The sequence below is a fragment of the Malus sylvestris genome, chromosome 5, assembly GCF_916048215.2.
Source record: "Malus sylvestris chromosome 5, drMalSylv7.2, whole genome shotgun sequence".
Lineage (NCBI taxonomy): Eukaryota > Viridiplantae > Streptophyta > Magnoliopsida > Rosales > Rosaceae > Malus > Malus sylvestris.
Window position 1 is genome coordinate 17,877,855 of NC_062264.1, and position 19,170 is coordinate 17,897,024.

At 39.2% G+C, this 19,170-nt stretch overlaps 1 long non-coding RNA gene across 1 annotated transcript in view; it reads left to right on the forward strand.

Moving 5' to 3' along the window:
• The window catches only part of LOC126620641 (uncharacterized), a 70,398-nt gene extending 61,830 nt beyond the window's left edge, over positions 1–8,568 (forward strand). The window contains exon 2 of the long non-coding RNA XR_007622594.1: positions 8,476–8,568. This is a non-coding gene — a long non-coding RNA (uncharacterized LOC126620641). The remainder of the gene's footprint in view (positions 1–8,475) is intronic.
• Positions 8,569–19,170: the final 10,602 nt, after the last annotated feature.

The window sequence follows — 19,170 nt, forward strand, 5'->3', positions numbered from 1 at the left end:
GAAGCCCAAAACCAACTTAAAAGCCCAATACGAACCTTTCGTAAAATTAATTAACTAATTAATTAATCTTGACCATTCATCAATTAAACCATTTAATTGCTTATCCATTTCATTTAATTTCCTCACATACATCCTTACTCGGTGTACGATCCATTAGGTTCCAATTAGCGAGGTAGTGGGCGATTGTTACTCTTAACGATCGATTGTGAATTGAAACCACATTTCAATTCTCCCTTAATGATTAGTGTTTGCTAATCATTTAGGGCTTCCACAAACCATGAGTGACACCTAGCAGTATGTCATGGTTACCCAAGCTAAGTAGAATTGGTTGGAGAACCTATCCAGTTACAACTACAATGCAATACGGTCCTTCTCTAATACAATACTCTTAATCACATTGTTTAAGTGATAGTTTGTTTCATGTCTACTATCCAATGTGATACATATCTATATGATTCCCTTGAATATGATTTGGAACAAACTTCCTAAGTCTTATTCATATGCTTTGGCCAAAGACTTTAGAATCATATCTTAGAGTATTCTCCTTCCACCATGGAAGGTTAGAGATCCCTTATTGTGCATTCATATGCCTACACGACTAGATAGCTTGACCCCAACAATGCCGTGGACACTTCGATGGAATGCCGTTGACATGATCAAAGATCAAGGACCTAACCATTAGACATCTATGATGCCTCAGGTCAAATGACTACTTTGCATATTGCAACTTTAGAGTTCATACATGAAATGTATGTTCGAACTCTCTTTTGATCGTTGTTCAGTGTACTCGATTACTCTTTCGAGCACCTATGTGTTTGTCTTAGTGTCCAACACCAAATGACTTGAGACTAGTCATACTCAAGCTTGAGTTGACATAACACATACTAACCTTAGCGGATTGTCAATACCCAATTGGCAATCCTATGGCTAGGAACGTTTTAGGAATGAACATAAGAGAATGGTCTTGATAATCTAACTCACTTAGATCACTTGTCTCTTAGATCAAATACATCCCTTGGATTCCCTTATTGCTTAAACACATGATACAATAAATAGTGATTAACAATAAGCTTTGCCCTTCATTAAACATATAAAAGTTTAATACATTAAGTATTCCAAAAGTTATTACATCAAATGAGTGGCTTTGTGGGCATACTTCCAACAACACAAGTACTTCCCAAAGTTCTCTTAATATTTAATCCCCAACACCTTTAATAACCAGACCCTCATTGCCTATGGACAACTAGAGCTAAAATATGCCTAACTCTTCTCCAAATTAACGAATTGCCCAAACCCCTTAGCATATTTTTGAAGTACTCCATTAACATGTATCGCCTCTGTTTCCGTAGCTTGACAAAAGAGAACCAAGTCATCCACAAAGAAAACATGGGAAGTGGGCTTGGCTAAATGGTTGACAGTCATCCCCTGGATGCGCCCAACCCTCTCCTCATTTTGGATTAAGGTGGAAAGACATTCGGCACAAATTGAAAACAGAAACGGTGATAAAGGGTCCCCTTGATGAAGTCCTCTACATGGTGTGATATAACCTGTGGCCTCCCCATTTATAACCACACTGTATGAAACTGTTTGCACACCATATCCAATTTGAGCGCCATGAAATTGATACCTTCATCATTCCCTTGCTTAATGGAATGTAGCAATTCATGGACCACCAGTATATTATTCGAAATTTGCCTCCCCACCACAAACACCGACTGATTCTGGCTAATTACTTTAGGAACAACTTTCTTTAGCCGGTTCGTCAGAACCTTTGAAATAATCTTATACACCACATTACATAAAGATATCGGCTGAAATTGGGACATTTTCCTTGGGTTGTCCACTTTTGGAATAAGCTCAATATTGGTATGGTTTAAACCTTTTAGCATCCGTCTAGTCTGAAAAAAAAATTTAACCATACTTAACACCACACCACCCACCGTTTCCCAATGATGATGAAAAAAGGGCATTAAACTCATCTGGACCTAGTGATTTAGTTAGGTGCATTTGGTAAATGGCATTCTCAATCTCCGCATCAGTCACCGGAGCAGTCAACACATTATTATCCATCCTTCCTACCCTACTTGGCACACACGATAAAATCTACATAAAAGTAGTGGATCTAGCTATGGAGAACAATGACTGAAAGTACTAAATTGCTATACCTTGAATACGCTACCAGTCTATACACCAAGTTCCGTCTTCCTCTTCTAACCCCTGGATGGAATTCCTATATCTCCGTTTCATAGTCTGAGCATGAAAAAATCTTGTATTTTTATCACCTTCTAACTATTGCACTCTAGACTTCGTACGCTAATAAATTTCTTCGTTTTTTATTGCCCATGTAAGCTCCGCTTGCATCTCTCGAATCCGTGGCCCATCAAAAACCGATTGCTGATATGCATTTCGAAGTGCTTCCTTCAACGGAAAAATTTCCTTTTGTTCATTGCTCCCAACCCTTTTTCTCCACATTAGTAAATCATGTTTGACCTTTTTCAAATTATTCACCAACCTATGGCTAGGAAATCCAACTTGATCACTGCCCCACCCCGTTTCACACCACCTTAGCACATTGATCATCCTGATTCCACTGTGGATCATACATAAATTGTTTCTTCCACCGAGGTCGGCCCACCTCTGTCAAAAGCATTAGCATCTCATGGTCTGACCCTTCCAGCACCACATGTTTGACAATGACATTTAGGTAACATTTCACCTAATCATTTGTAGCTAGTGCTCGATCAATTCTCTCTTGAATAAAATCCTTATCACGTCTATTCCTCCATGTGGTAGGGTAACCTTCAAAACCCAAATCCAACAAGCGTGTGTTTGTTACAAAATTTTGAAAAGATCTCATACTTGCAACCATTCGCATATTACCCTATTTCTTTTCAAAATTAGATAATAAATCATTAAAATCACCCATCAAAAGGCATGGTTCTGGATAACTAGCTATACGTTCATTAATATACCCAATTGCTGTGCTCTTTTGCGATCATTAGTACTCGAATAAACAACCACAAGCCACCACTTACAATGGTGAACCATATCTTCAATCAACACTTCAATAAAAAAATCTTCGTATTTGACCAACATAACATCTTTTGCATCTCTCCAAAACAAACACATACCACCTGCAATTCCCCTAGGATTAATAGTATCCATACACGACATTCCGAGCCTTCATTTTAAATAACGACATCTTCTACTATGATTCTTAGTTTCCATTAGAGCCATTACCTTATGGGAGTGGAGCCGATTCTGCTCCAAGAATCGTCAACTGTTAAATCTTTCCCGATACCCTGACAAGTCCAACATAAGATATTCACTACGATTATGAAGACCCCTAGTAGGTGGGCTCCGCTTGGTCCATTCTAGACCTTGGGTTCTTCTTCACACGGTACAAACCTTCATCAAATATCTCCAAAGTCTCATCATTCTCCTCACGGCTTCCTTTGGCTCCCCCTCTCATAACCGCCTCAATTATGGGTAACAGGTTAAAAGGATCAGAGTCCTGGGACAATAACCTATCCCCTAAACCTGCACCCACCACCTCCATCTTTTGTAGTGTACCTGATAGCCATTCTTGCTCCACCATAATGGGAACGTTTAAATCGATATAATGGCTAGGCTGTAAAACCTCATTGCTTACACCCACGACCACCCCTTCTTTTGGATGATTCTTCAATACTATCGACCTTGTCTCAAGTGCAATCACACCTTCTGGACCAATAAGACTAGCATTGAACGCTCTATCGTGTTCCAACCTTTAACGTTCATTCTCCTCCACCTCCCTAGCTCGACATTCATCTTGATTAACACCAACATTATCAAACTATCACTTCCAAGTTGATGATGAAGTCGATCCATTCCGCTCCCTTGATCGCCTATGCATGTCCCCAAACCCTAACCTTAACTGCTGACATCTCTCCAGAAGCCAGTTCCCCCTCAAATCATACTTCACATCAAGTCTCGTGAACGTATACATAGTTTCCATATCGGCATTTGAAGCCATCTCACCAAGTATCTCATCCTTACACCACCTAGTAACATGCCTCATCTTGCCACAAATGAGACAATAATTAGGCAACTCCTCATAATGGAAGTTGTTTGTACCATACTTGACTAGTCCTGAAATTACTTAGCACCGGTCAACGTTATACCGTCAAGGACCCATAAGAGTTTCCTTCCAACCAATAGGCCAATCACAGTGCGGCATGTGTCAACATCAGAAGCCAATCATAGCACGACACGTGTCAGCATCAGAAGCCAATCACAACACGACACATGTCAATGTCAAAACAAAGCTAGAAACTCTCTTCTATAAAAGGAGATCGTTCTCCCATAATATATCTGAATGTCATTTGTATTAAATCATTCACTAGTACTCACAAAAGGAGAGCTTGAACCTATGTACTTATGTAAACCCTTCATAATTAATGAGAACTCCTCTACTCCGTGGACGTAGCCAATCTAGGTGAACCACGTACATCTTGTGTTTGCTTCCCTGTCTCTATCCATTTACATACTTATCCACACTAGTGACCGGAGCAATCTAGCGAAGGTCACAAACCTAACACTTTCTGTTGTACCAAAGTCCTCACTGATTTTATGCATCAACATTTGGCGCCGTCTGTGGGAACGACACTTATTCCCACTATCTTCAGCTTTGTTAAGTTGGTTTCCACCATTCGTACACTCTCTTTTAACTAGGCATTCCTTTCCAACATATGGAGCAAAGGAAGCCACAACACACAGAATGACACCCTTCTTGCACCTGGTGCGAAGCAACGAAAGAAGGAACAAAAAAAGTTTGCTCTTCAGGCTAAAGTCGATGAGCTGGAGGCTCAGAACAATAAGATAGCGATGAAGAATGAGATCTTTGATGCGAAATATATAAGCACACAAAATTAAACCCTCTTTTTGACAATTGTAGTATAGATGTAAGTAGGGTATCGTTCTAGGCCGGGGATTAGGAGGGATTGCTAATCTATTCTAAATTAATTTAAAAATATTAAATAAGACTCAAGGACACAAAAATAGGCGAAAAACTCTAATAACTCGAAACACACTTAAAATGACTCAAAATAATGAAAACAATTAAATTAAACACTAGGAACTGAAATGGACGGAAATTAAATTAAAAGACTAACAATAAAGAAAACTAACTAAATAATATAATTTAATAATGGATGGGTGTTTGGTTTGACGAGAAGTAAATTAAACTTAATTAAATTACAGAATTGACAAAAACATAAAATTAAGGTAAAATGATAAATGACGGACTAGCTAGAGGGTTCTTCTCCACACATGACACATAAGCAACCTAAATTGATTTTCAGTTGTTCTTTCAATAAGTTGTGAATCTCAATACTCCAGATTAACCGTGAACAGCACTTTTTTAATCTTCAAGTTTTCCTTAAGTTATTGAATTGGACGGGAAAACGCATACAACAATTCAAAACATTCTTCAAAAGTCCCCTACGTGAAAAGCACAATAGAGATACAATCAAAGATCATTAAACTTTGTGAAAACTATAAGCATTGACGAGACATTCGTAACTATGAAAAGCATGATACTCTTGCCAAGAATTTACTTAACGTGATTGTGACTAGCAACCTTTACTACTTGTGAAAATAAGTTCATGACGATTAGGTGAAATTCACTTATATTCTAGCAACAAATTCATGCATGTAAATTAAGCGTGCACTCTCAACCAACATACACAAATCAGTTTTTATACGAACGGATAAGTAAATTGAATTCACAACTTATAAATCACAACTGAAGGTAATCAATTCATATTACAAATATATTCATGGTTTCGAATTAACCTCTAACCAACATAAATTTAATTACACATTATTAAAACAAAAATAAAATAGAAGTTTGGAAAGATTAAACCGAAAGAGAGGAGAGTGCTTGCTGCTTCTGCCCACGCTGCCCTTCTTCTTCTCTCCCCGTACTGACTCTTTCCAGCTTCTTTCCCCGCAGCTTCTTTTCATTTTCGCTGACCTTTCTCGCTGCCAAAGGCAGCCTCCCTGCAATCCTCTCTCGCTGCCAAAGGCAACGCCCCTTCTCCAGCTCCCCAGACCCCCCTGTCCTTACGCTGCCCGAAGGCAGCTTGTCTGCCTTTGCCCCCAATCCCGTGCGCACTCTCCTTCCTCACGTTTCTTCTGCTGCCAAAGGGCAGCCTCTGCCTTCCACCAATCCCCCCCGCGTCTCTCCTTTTCTTTTTCTTTCTGCTGCTGACCTCTCTGGCGCACTCTGACCTCTCTACTGCCTTCTATTTAATTCCTCAGTGCTTTCCACTTTCTTCCCGTTCTCCACGTCTGCGAGCTGCCAAAGGGCAGCTCCCCCTCTACCCACTTCTGCCGCTACTTCCTTTCTTTTTTATATTTTTTTCTTTCTTTTTTTCTGGCAGCCTCGCTGCCTTCCCTTGGATCCGTCTCCCTTGGATCCGTAGCTGTCTCCCACAATTTATTTCTGTTTTCTTTCTTGTTTATATTTTTTTCTTTCTTTTTTTCTGGCAGCCTCGCTGCCTTCCCTTTCTTCTCACGTCCTTCCCCAATTATCCTTTATTCTATTATTCTTTTCGTTTCTGGTCCCTGCCTTTGCGTCTTGGATTCCTTCCTTTCCAGCTGCAAAGCAGCTTCCTGTTGTTTTCAGAAGTGAAGAATATGGGAGTCAACGAGGTAAAAAAAATATAAATCATGATGCTCTCTTGCTCCCTCTTTGACCGACTCTCCCCATTTCTTTTGTTTATGCCGTGACATAATTCTACCAATAATCCATGACAGAATGAGAACGACTAAAGCAATTTTCGACGAATTTATTATTTAAAACTCATTTGTGCTATTTTTATTTTCTTTGCATAACAAATCCTATAAACACAAAAATAACGTAAATAGCTCAAAAATATAAGGAACTAACTAAGAAAAGACGAGTGAATTCGAAGTAAAAATATATATAAATATGATCCGATCAAATACCCCCACACTTAACTTTTGCTAGTCCTCGAGCAAAACAAAGAAAACATGAAAAAGTAATAACATGAAAAACATTAGCTTCCCCCTATGTGACCCTCATAGAAATTCTTTTAAGAAAACAAATCATCAAGAACCATAGTTAGCATCAAGGAACTAATCCAAGTTCATCTTCCTTATTCAAATATTAGCAGTAATCTTTGAATCATCCTTGAAGTGTAGTGTGTGAGATAGTCATGCTAATGCAATTTCAAGTTTTTATTTTTAAAATCATCATATGCAAACTAGCGACATTCTCACGGGATATACACTCAATCACACATGTGTTTAGTTTAAATGTGTTTCGCTCAAAGAATCAAATGTGAAATTTCTACCATAAGCTTGCATAAAGATCACTTCTCCACAGTCATAATTGCAAAACTTAAATCAAGAGGACTTTTATTGGATGTAATGAGGCTTAGGGATAGGGTTATTGAAACGAAAGAATAGGAAAACACAAGTTCCAAGCTACATTGCAAGCAATTCTTTTGTTTAGATTTATAAGAATTCAAGCTCTCCAACGATTCTTCTGATACCTCCAATCACACCCTTAAACTGAAACTTTAAAAACTTTTTATTTTCTTTGTATATAATCTTTCTTTTTCTTTTCTTTTCTTCTCTTTTTTTTTTTTTTTTTTTTTTTTTAAATACAAACATGAAATACCCCCACACTTATTCTTTTGCCAAACACCTTCAAAGTACTTCACAAACATTTCTCATAAGACAATCTCACATTGCTCACTAGCTTGCTTGGAAAGGGTAAGGAAAAATGTTTCAGATATAAGGGTAGACATATCTGGTGATAAGAAATAAAAGGCTCAACAAAGACGGCTCAAATTGGCAATCTAATGATATCATTTTTCTTTGGGAAACATGGTTATTTGGGCCATAGTGGTAAACCTAATGCCTCTGTCATTTCCAAGTTCATGCAATCAATGACAAACATTTCGAAAGATCGTTACGCAAGTTCTAGAGATGTATCTCACATAAGTTCATCACACATGAAAGAATAGGAGTGTATGAAAAATGCACACACTTTCAATTGGCTCAAAAACTCACATAGGATGAATATGGTCACTAAATTCACATATGACGCTTTAATTCATACTTTAGTTTCACATTAACAAGGCTATGTGCATTTGGTTTTTCAAAGATGGTCAAACATATACAAAACTAACAAGAGAATTAGGAATTTCACAAAACACATGTTAACTAAGTTCTTGATGATCATGGTTCAAATTTGATCCAATTATATCATTGGGTCGGGAAGCTAACAAAAATCTAATTCAAAACAATAAGGGAAACAAGACAATATTTTTGGATTTTTTTAAATTTTCCGAATTTTTAATTTTTTTTAATTTTTAATTTTTTTTTAATTTTTTTTTAATTTTTTTTTTTTTTTAAAGAAAACAAAACTAATTAAGAACACAAAAAAAAACAACAACACAGATTTTTTTTTTTTTTTTTTTTTTTTTTTTTTTTTTTTTTTTTTTTTTTTTTTTTTAAGAAAACAAAAACTAACAACACAGAAACAAAATGAAATTCTAGAGATTTCTACCCCCACACTTAAACTTGACATTGTCCCCAATGTCAGAAAACACTATAATGCAAATAAAAAAATAAAAAATAAAATAAATAATAAGAAACAAAATAAAACAAGTGGACTGAAAACTTCCCTAATTTGCAGTAAAATCAAGCGATGACCCCCAAGCTAAAATTCTGCAATCAACTTCAAGGGTGGAAAGAACCAAAAGTTCCTGCAAAGAAAAGAAATAATTCAGTTAAGTAACGCAAGAAAATTAATTAAAAAAAAATTGCAAACGAAAAATTGAAAATTACGATAAAAGATAATGAATAAAACTAATAAGTAATCATTGGTCGTGCTTGTTGACTTTCCACAGCTTTCCTCTTGAACAGGGTGACACTTAGCTTTTCACTTGCAAGTGATGATTTTATGCTATTGTACTGCAAGGCTTTGCTCTTTGGGAATGTTGCAGTTCCTTATTTGTTCTCCAAGCAGATGTGGCAGCTTCTCTTGTTCTTCATCTCAGACTCCTTCCGCTGGGATGATTGCGCAAGCTGCATTCTTCTCTGCTTGTTTCTTCTGCACAACGGGCAGGCACGAGGGAGAGGTGTTGGTCTGTTTCTTTCTTCAATCTTTCCAAGTGCCCACCTCTTGCTCTCTTTCTCCTTGTCCTTAGTTGAGGATGAATCAGCACGTTGTCTCCACATGCTTCGAGGTATCATCTTCACTTCCCTTATACGTGAGAGACGAAGCGGAAACATAAGATGATGAGTACTCGAGAGCAGGTGCTGCTGGAGAAAGGACAGGGAGAAAGCATGATATGAGATACTCTTGCTTTCAACCTTCATGATATGAAATACTTTTGCTTTGAATGGGTTGTTCGCAGGAGTATCCCAAGGAATGAGGAACACAGAGTAACTTAGGAGGATTCTTTGGGAATGCATTTTCGGAGATGAAGAAGTGTTGAGAGGGTGTGTCTTTGCTGTGGAAGGCGAAGGTAGATACTTAAAGGACTTGTCTTCACAACCGGAACTATTCTCTCACGTATTGTCGGTAGCCGGTGGATGAATGAATAGTACAAATTACGCGCTTTCTGACAAAGCTGCCCGTAATTTCCGCAAAGCAGATTCCTCATTGATATCTGGAATCGGCGCTTCGAGCTCTGAGCAACGTCGATTGTAGAGGTAGCATGTGACACGTGCGGATAAATCTGGAAAAGAAGATTTGCCCGTGGGTTGAAGCCCAGCTTTTGAGAAAGCTAGCGTGTCTTTGACTGTTGAATTTCCCTCTTCGATTTCTGAATTGGTGCTTCGACAAACTGCCCGAGAATTTCGCAAAGCAATTTGCGTGTGACAAGTGACGACACGTCTGGACAAATTGATCTTTTGAAATCCGGGGTTCGGCTCGTGGTTTCTGAGCAAGCCCAGCCTTTAAGAAATGAAACGCCTCTTTTGAGAAAAGAATCCGGCTTTTGAGAAAGGAGCCCCGACTCTTCGATTTGCGAGAGGACGCTTCTCTGAGGAGCGCCTCTTTGATTTCTTCTTTTTATAGAGGCGTTAAGCTTGTTCCACAACACACTTGAGCACCCTCCTGTAAACACTCCCTTCTTGCACTTGTTTAATCTTGATCATTCCGACTCTCTTCTTTCTTCACCACCTCTGAAAAATGTCTGGCCCTTCCGATCGTCGTTTTGACTTGAACATTGGTGAAGAGGCAGCTCCGCCTTCACCAGACAATATATGGCGCCCATCCTTCATATCCCCTACCGGTCCTCTTACCGTGGGGGATTCGGTGATGAAAAATGACATGACTGCTGCGGTGGTGGCCCGGAATCTTGTCACCCCCAGAGATAACAGACTGCTCGCTAGGCGGTCTGATGAATTGGCGGTTAAGGAGTCTCTGGCACTTAGCGTGCAGTGCGCCGGTTCCGTATCCAACATGGCCCAACGCCTATTTGCTCGAACCCGTCACGTTGAATCGTTGGTGGCTGAAATACAGAGTCTCAAAGAGGAGATTAGAGGACTCAAGCATGAAAATAAACAATTGCACAAGCTTGCACACAATTATGCCACAACCATGAAGAGGAAGATTGACCAGATGCAGGACACCGATGGTCAAATTTTACTTGATCATCGGAGGTTTGTGGGTTTGTTCCAACCGCATCTGCCTTCGTCTTCTGGAGCGGCACCGCGTAGTGAAGCTCCAACTGATCAACCTCTGCCGCCTCCTCCTTCTGTGGCCCCGCCGACTGCTGAAGCCCCGCCTACTACTGAAGCACCACCCGACCAATGAATACTATTAGTTTACATTATTGTAAAATATTTGCATTTTTTTTTTTTTTTTTTTTTTTTTTTTTTTTTTATTTTTATTTTTTTTTTTTTTTTTATTTTTTTATTTTATTTTTTTTTTTTTTTTTTTAATTTTAAATTTTATCTTTTTTTTTTTTTTTTTTTTTTTATATATGTAAATTAATGTAAAGAGACTTTGGTTAACCTTCCCCCACACTTAAACTAAATAACACAAACTCACAGAAATCAACCAATTAACACAACTAATTAAACAAAACAAAATGAAAGCAGTGAAGATAAGGGTGGAAGAATGCAAAGCTGATTGGGTTAGTGATTCCAAAGTCTCCCTTCGTTGAATGCTTGGGTTGCCTCCCAAGAAGCGCTTGATTTAACGTCTTTAGCCGGACGCATCTTTCCTTTAAATTTCCCTCGGCTCCATTTGAACCTAAAATCAAAGAAAGAAAAATAAATCAAATATCAAAAGTAAAATACACAAACACCAATATAAACATAAACAAAAACAAAAATAAAAGGATTAGCAAAGTTGCTAATCCCCGGCAACGGCGCCAAAATTTGATGCGAAATATATAAGCACACAAAATTAAACCCTCTTTTTGACAATTGTAGTATAGATGTAAGTAGGGTATCGTTCTAGGCCGGGGATTAGGAGGGATTGCTAATCTATTCTAAATTAATTTAAAAATATTAAATAAGACTCAAGGACACAAAAATAGGCGAAAAACTCTAATAACTCGAAACACACTTAAAATGACTCAAAATAATGAAAACAATTAAATTAAACACTAGGAACTGAAATGGACGGAAATTAAATTAAAAGACTAACAATAAAGAAAACTAACTAAATAATATAATTTAATAATGGATGGGTGTTTGGTTTGACGAGAAGTAAATTAAACTTAATTAAATTACAGAATTGACAAAAACATAAAATTAAGGTAAAATGATAAATGACGGACTAGCTAGAGGGTTCTTCTCCACACATGACACATAAGCAACCTAAATTGATTTTCAGTTGTTCTTTCAATAAGTTGTGAATCTCAATACTCCAGATTAACCGTGAACAGCACTTTTTTAATCTTCAAGTTTTCCTTAAGTTATTGAATTGGACGGGAAAACGCATACAACAATTCAAAACATTCTTCAAAAGTCCCCTACGTGAAAAGCACAATAGAGATACAATCAAAGATCATTAAACTTTGTGAAAACTATAAGCATTGACGAGACATTCGTAACTATGAAAAGCATGATACTCTTGCCAAGAATTTACTTAACGTGATTGTGACTAGCAACCTTTACTACTTGTGAAAATAAGTTCATGACGATTAGGTGAAATTCACTTATATTCTAGCAACAAATTCATGCATGTAAATTAAGCGTGCACTCTCAACCAACATACACAAATCAGTTTTTATACGAACGGATAAGTAAATTGAATTCACAACTTATAAATCACAACTGAAGGTAATCAATTCATATTACAAATATATTCATGGTTTCGAATTAACCTCTAACCAACATAAATTTAATTACACATTATTAAAACAAAAATAAAATAGAAGTTTGGAAAGATTAAACCGAAAGAGAGGAGAGTGCTTGCTGCTTCTGCCCACGCTGCCCTTCTTCTTCTCTCCCCGTACTGACTCTTTCCAGCTTCTTTCCCCGCAGCTTCTTTTCATTTTCGCTGACCTTTCTCGCTGCCAAAGGCAGCCTCCCTGCAATCCTCTCTCGCTGCCAAAGGCAACGCCCCTTCTCCAGCTCCCCAGACCCCCCTGTCCTTACGCTGCCCGAAGGCAGCTTGTCTGCCTTTGCCCCCAATCCCGTGCGCACTCTCCTTCCTCACGTTTCTTCTGCTGCCAAAGGGCAGCCTCTGCCTTCCACCAATCCCCCCCGCGTCTCTCCTTTTCTTTTTCTTTCTGCTGCTGACCTCTCTGGCGCACTCTGACCTCTCTACTGCCTTCTATTTAATTCCTCAGTGCTTTCCACTTTCTTCCCGTTCTCCACGTCTGCGAGCTGCCAAAGGGCAGCTCCCCCTCTACCCACTTCTGCCGCTACTTCCTTTCTTTTTTATATTTTTTTCTTTCTTTTTTTCTGGCAGCCTCGCTGCCTTCCCTTGGATCCGTCTCCCTTGGATCCGTAGCTGTCTCCCACAATTTATTTCTGTTTTCTTTCTTGTTTATATTTTTTTCTTTCTTTTTTTCTGGCAGCCTCGCTGCCTTCCCTTTCTTCTCACGTCCTTCCCCAATTATCCTTTATTCTATTATTCTTTTCGTTTCTGGTCCCTGCCTTTGCGTCTTGGATTCCTTCCTTTCCAGCTGCAAAGCAGCTTCCTGTTGTTTTCAGAAGTGAAGAATATGGGAGTCAACGAGGTAAAAAAAATATAAATCATGATGCTCTCTTGCTCCCTCTTTGACCGACTCTCCCCATTTCTTTTGTTTATGCCGTGACATAATTCTACCAATAATCCATGACAGAATGAGAACGACTAAAGCAATTTTCGACGAATTTATTATTTAAAACTCATTTGTGCTATTTTTATTTTCTTTGCATAACAAATCCTATAAACACAAAAATAACGTAAATAGCTCAAAAATATAAGGAACTAACTAAGAAAAGACGAGTGAATTCGAAGTAAAAATATATATAAATATGATCCGATCAATCTTCCAAGAGCAGTATGAGAAGGTCTTCGAGATGCTCCACGAGGCTAGATATACTAAAACACACGAGCTTATAACCCCTGTGGAAGTCAACCATCAATTGGGTGCCCCCTAACACGGAGGGTCATTTGCCCTCGACATGGATATTCCTGTTAAGGAGCGACCTATTCATCGAAATGGCGACCAACATGAGACTTCTCTCAACCCAGCTGCTTCGTCCTGAAGTAGAAGGAGTGGAGGAAGGCACATCCTTACAGAAGGAGTGCAAGGATCGAAAGTCATCTTTCGTGACTATCGAGACTTCCTAAAGCAACGTCGAGATAATCCCATCCATGTAAGCTCGAAGATCAATGACCTAAGGGTCTCTGAAAGACTCGGTTCCCTCCCATGTCCCAAGCCGGCTACCAATTTGGGGAGGCAACAAATCCTAGAGAAACACGAAGGTATAGGGGACTCAGAGATGTTCCGACAGACATACCTTGGAAGTCAGTACGGCGAGTCCAGGGAAAAATCACATTCTCTTGATTAAACCTTCCAACTTCCAAGAGGAGATGGAGATTTACGAAAGAAAGCTCCAGTGGTACATGACTCCACCCAGGACCCTCTTGTCCTACAGCTCTTTAAGGAAGTAAACAAGTTGAAGGCAGAACGACAAGCTGAGATACCTGATTGGAACCAACCTAGGCCTGGCCCTCTTACAAGGAGGATCCTTAACAACCCTTCTAAGTAAAGACAAAGCACAAGCTTGGCTTGCAACTCTATACTGGAAAGGAGGACACGATTGAACACCTTATCCTTTTTTAGTCCACTATGGCATACCGGATGCACACCGACGAAGGGCGATGTCTTCTCTTCCCCTCCACCCTCTCTGGCGGAGCTCTAAACTGGTATTGCCATCTTCCACCTGAGATGGTAGACTTATTTGAGGAATTGAGGAAACTGTTTATTTCTCAACAAATTTTCCAGACCGATTGCTTACACTCTGCGGATGACTTATACACCATTCGCCAGAAGCCAGACGAGTCATTATGTATGTATGCTAGCCGCTTTAGCCATGAGTATTCCCGTTGTGTTGAGGCAAACGACAAGATTGCCTTCAAAGCCTTCACGACAGGCCTACATGACTGTTTCTTTAAGTACATGATCAATGCCAACACTTAGAAGACTTACTTTAAGGTGATGGTGCAGGCTTACAACCATGCCTCCGTTGAGGCAAGGACATATCAAGGGAAACCCCCCACAGCCACCCCTTATCAGCAAGTAGGGAGTGGAAGCCAGATCCAACCAAATGAGAAAACCTCAACCTTCCAAACGGCAGGTGGTGCCTCCTCTTGCCTTACTTAATACTTTGCCAAGTTAACAGACATATCAATCTCAGGGCAAAAGGAAAGATTTCCATCCTTACCAGTCCTATTTTAGTAAAAAGAGTAAGGGACACTATCGCGATAACCAAGGGTATCGGTTTGATAATGCCCGCCCCTAGGCAGCCAACACAGTGGGCCAAACACGTGTCAAGACAGGCCCTACCCCGAGGTATAAGACAAACACGTCTTTGAACGCCATATGTGTGGCCCTTTACCCCAGCATAGCACACCTGATACCGAAGCGAATGTCGAGGCAGTCGGGTTACAAGCCCACGATGAACACGGGCACATTTTGATGCTACCATGAACATAACGGCCATGACGATGAGAAATGTATCACCCTTCGTGATCATATTGAAGCTTTGGCGCGTGAAGGAAAAATTGATCGATTCCTCCTTCACCCTTCAAGGGATAACTGTAACCAACTCCAAGTGAATGTGATTTATTCCATAAGCGGTGGCACACCCATATCTGAATCTTCCAATAGGACCATGAAAAACAACGAACGAGCTTTAAGGCCTGGCCACCAAGTGTTTCACGTGGAAGACATCAAGGGAGGAAAGTATCAAAAGCCTAATTGGGATCCAATATGTTTCTACCCTGAGAAAGAAAGAGGTATCATTTACCCTCACAATGACTCACTGATCGTGGAGGCTCACATAGCCAACTTTGAAGTAAGATGAATCCTGGTAGACACGGGGGCTTCGGTCAATATAATGTTTGCTGAAGCTTTCAGGGCACTTAATGTAGCTGAACATTTGCTCAATCACTCGATTTCTCCTCTAATAAGCTTCTCCGGTGATATCATGCAACCTATAGGGAGCATACACTTACCTTTCACCAATGGTACAGTCCCTTACACAGCTACCATTACCATTAACTTCTTGGTAGTTGATTGCCTAATGACATACAATGTCATATTTGGACGCACATGTATCAATGATCTCAAGGCCATGGTATCAACACATATGTTGTTGATGAAATTTCCAACCCTCTATGGCAATGGTTACATCAGAGGAGATCAACTTAGGGCACGATCATGTTATAACACTTCGGTCCAGCAACAACACCTGCCTGTGCCCAAGGAAACCTTTTCTATACATGACCAAGTCATAAAGAGAAGCCCGGACGAAGCCAACTTGGATCTTCATGGTGGCAACAGTCAACCCGACGATCCTCGAGATGACTCTTTCACCCAGCAAGCATAACCCGTTGAAGAGTTGAAGAAGGTTTCTATATCAAAAGATTATCCAGATCGCATGGTGAAGATTGGCACCACCTTGTCACCACCCATTCGGTTGGCATTAATCTTTTTTTTGCAAGAGAACACTGAGGTCTTCGCCTGGTCATACGAGGACATGCCAGGCATCTATCCCGATATCATATGTCATCGCTTAAGCATTGACCCCAAGACCAAGCCGGTGAGACAGAAGTGAAGATCTTATGACGCTGAACGATACGAAGCAATGAAGGTAGAAGTTGAAAAACTCAAAGGCATAGGCTTCGTCCGCGAAGTCAATTACCCAACATGGGTAGCAAATGTGGTCCTTGTTAAGAAAAATCTGACCAAAGAAAGTCTCTTGCTCCAAAAGATCTTGTGGAGAATGTGTGTCGACTACACCGAAATAAACAAAGGATGCCTGAAGGTTAGCTTTCCTCTTCCTCTCATTGACAGACTTATAGACTCTACGGCAGGGTGTGAACTCCTGAGCTTCATGAATGCTCATTCAGGATACAACCAAATCCTCATGAACCCTCCGAACCAAGAACACACATCCTTCATTACTGACAGGGGACTATATTGCTATAAAGTCATGCCCTTTGACCTAAAGAATGCAAGAGCGACTTATTAGAGACTTGTCAATTCAATGTTCGCCAAACAGATTGGGAAGAGCATGGAAGTTTATGTTGATGATATGTTAGTCAAGAGTAAACATGCTAACCAACACATCGCTAACTTATCTGAAACTTTCACCATTCTGAAGAGGTATCGAATGAGGCTGAATGATGTGAAAATTAAGTTGACACACAAATTAAACCCTATTGATGACAATTGTAGTATTAAGCAAGTAGGGATCGTTCTAAACCGGGGATTAACTAGGGATGCTAATCAACACAAATAAGACTCAAAAACACTAAACTAGACTCTATAGACTCAAAACTAACTCAAAACACTCAAAACAGCAAGAAACAATAAAAAAGACTCAATTCTAGACCTAACAAGTGATTTGGACGAAAAAAGAACTTAAAAGACTTAAACAACTAAAAGAAAACAGATTTTGACTCTAAAAACAAGACTTAAAACAAAGGGGTTTTATTTTGACGAAATTGAAATTTAAAACAGAAACTTTGAAAACAAACTTAAGAAAAACGAATTTTGATGAAAAAGAATGGTGAAAGGCTAGTTAGAGGATTCCTTCTCCACACATGACATATGCATACAAATCGATTTCCAATTATTCTTTCGACAAACCATGAATGACAATGCCCCAAATTAATTGTATTGAACTAATTAATTCTCAGATTTCCCTAGATTCATTGAATTGAATGGATAACGCATCACAACCAAATTATTCTTTATCAAGTTCCCTAACTATGGAATATGCATGATAGAAATACTTAACAAAGATCATTAAATTCAATGGAAAGCATAAGCATTGACGAGGCATTCATAACTATGAAAAGCATGTTACTCTTGCCTAGGATTTACTTAACACAATCGTGACTAGCGACTTTTACTACTCATGAATATAAGTTCATAACGATTAGGTGAAATTCCCTTATACTCTAGCATCAAATTCATGCATGCAAACTAAGTATGCATCCCTAATTAACACACAAGAACAAGTTCTTAATAAAACCGATAAGTAAACCACATCCACAATTCATGAAACAATAACTGGATGAAATCAATTCATATAAAACATATAATCATGGCTTCGAATTCACCTCTAACTATAAATAAATTAGTTCATCATGTTCACAAATAAACAAAGATAACTTGAATTAAACATTGAAAATAAAAGATGGAAAACACCTAGAAACGCTCCAACACTCCCAAAGGCTTAGGCATAGGCTCGGCACCAGGTAGCTCATTCTCCTTCCTTGCAATACTCACGGCACAATGAGGGATGTATGGTGAATGATGTAGTGAATTGTGGTAGAGGGATGGTGATTGATTTGTGCGGCAAGGGTTGGTATTTATAGGCTGGAATACATGTCAAAATCCCTAAGGATTTGGATAGGTTTCTGAAATTAAAGTAGAACAAGGATTATGTAACCAAAACCCAAGTGGAATGGGTTAAATCAATCAGAAAACCAAGGGGGATTAGGTTAGAAAGGTGTGGCACTAATTCCTACAAGGAGAGGGATACATTTGGCCTAAATCAAGAGGGAAAAGGATTGAGATTTCAGGTTCTAGAGCTTCTAGACGAAGGGGAAGGCGCCAGATTTTTAGGTGCTTCTAGAAAAGATGTTTTAGCACCAATTTAGGGGTTCTAGAATAAACACACGAAAATAGCTTAAAACACTATAATAGACACAAACAAACTATGAAAATGCAAGAAAACAAGCTAACTAAGTTGCATAAATATGCTCGTATCATTGAACCCCAACAAATGTGCCTTCGGCGTAGGCTCTGACAAATTCTTAGGCTTCATGATAAGCCAACGAGGCATTGAGGCTAATCCATAGAAGATCAAAGCAATCCTCGACATAAAGGAACCGGTAACTTCAAAAGACATCCAGAGCCTTACTAGCAAGGTGGCTGCCTTAACTAGGTTCATCTCTAAGGCCACAGACATATGTGCTCCTTTCTTCACAGCACTTAAGGGAAGTAAGAAGTACATTACATGGACTGAAGTACATTACATGGATTGATGAATGTGCCGAGGTATTCAAGAACCTCAAAGATTACATGAGTAAAGCCCCTCTGCTCTCCAAAACCTGAGGTTAATGACACTTTCATTATCTATTTGTTTGTATCAGCTTCAGCAGTAAGTTTCGTTCTCATTCGAAAAGATGGTAATGTCGAATGAACTGTCTACTACGCTAGCAAGGCCTTACAAGATGCAGAGACATGATACTCCAACATTGAGAAATTGGCTCTAACATTGGTCATGTCTGCTGGAAAACTTCGCCCTTACTTCCAAGCACACTCCATCATCGTGTTTACCAATCATCTTCTTCGACAGATACTCCAAAGTCCTAAAACTTTAGGGTAAATGATAAAATGGGCGATAGCATTGGGTGAGTTTGACATCTTCTACCAAACAAAGCCAGCTGAGAAG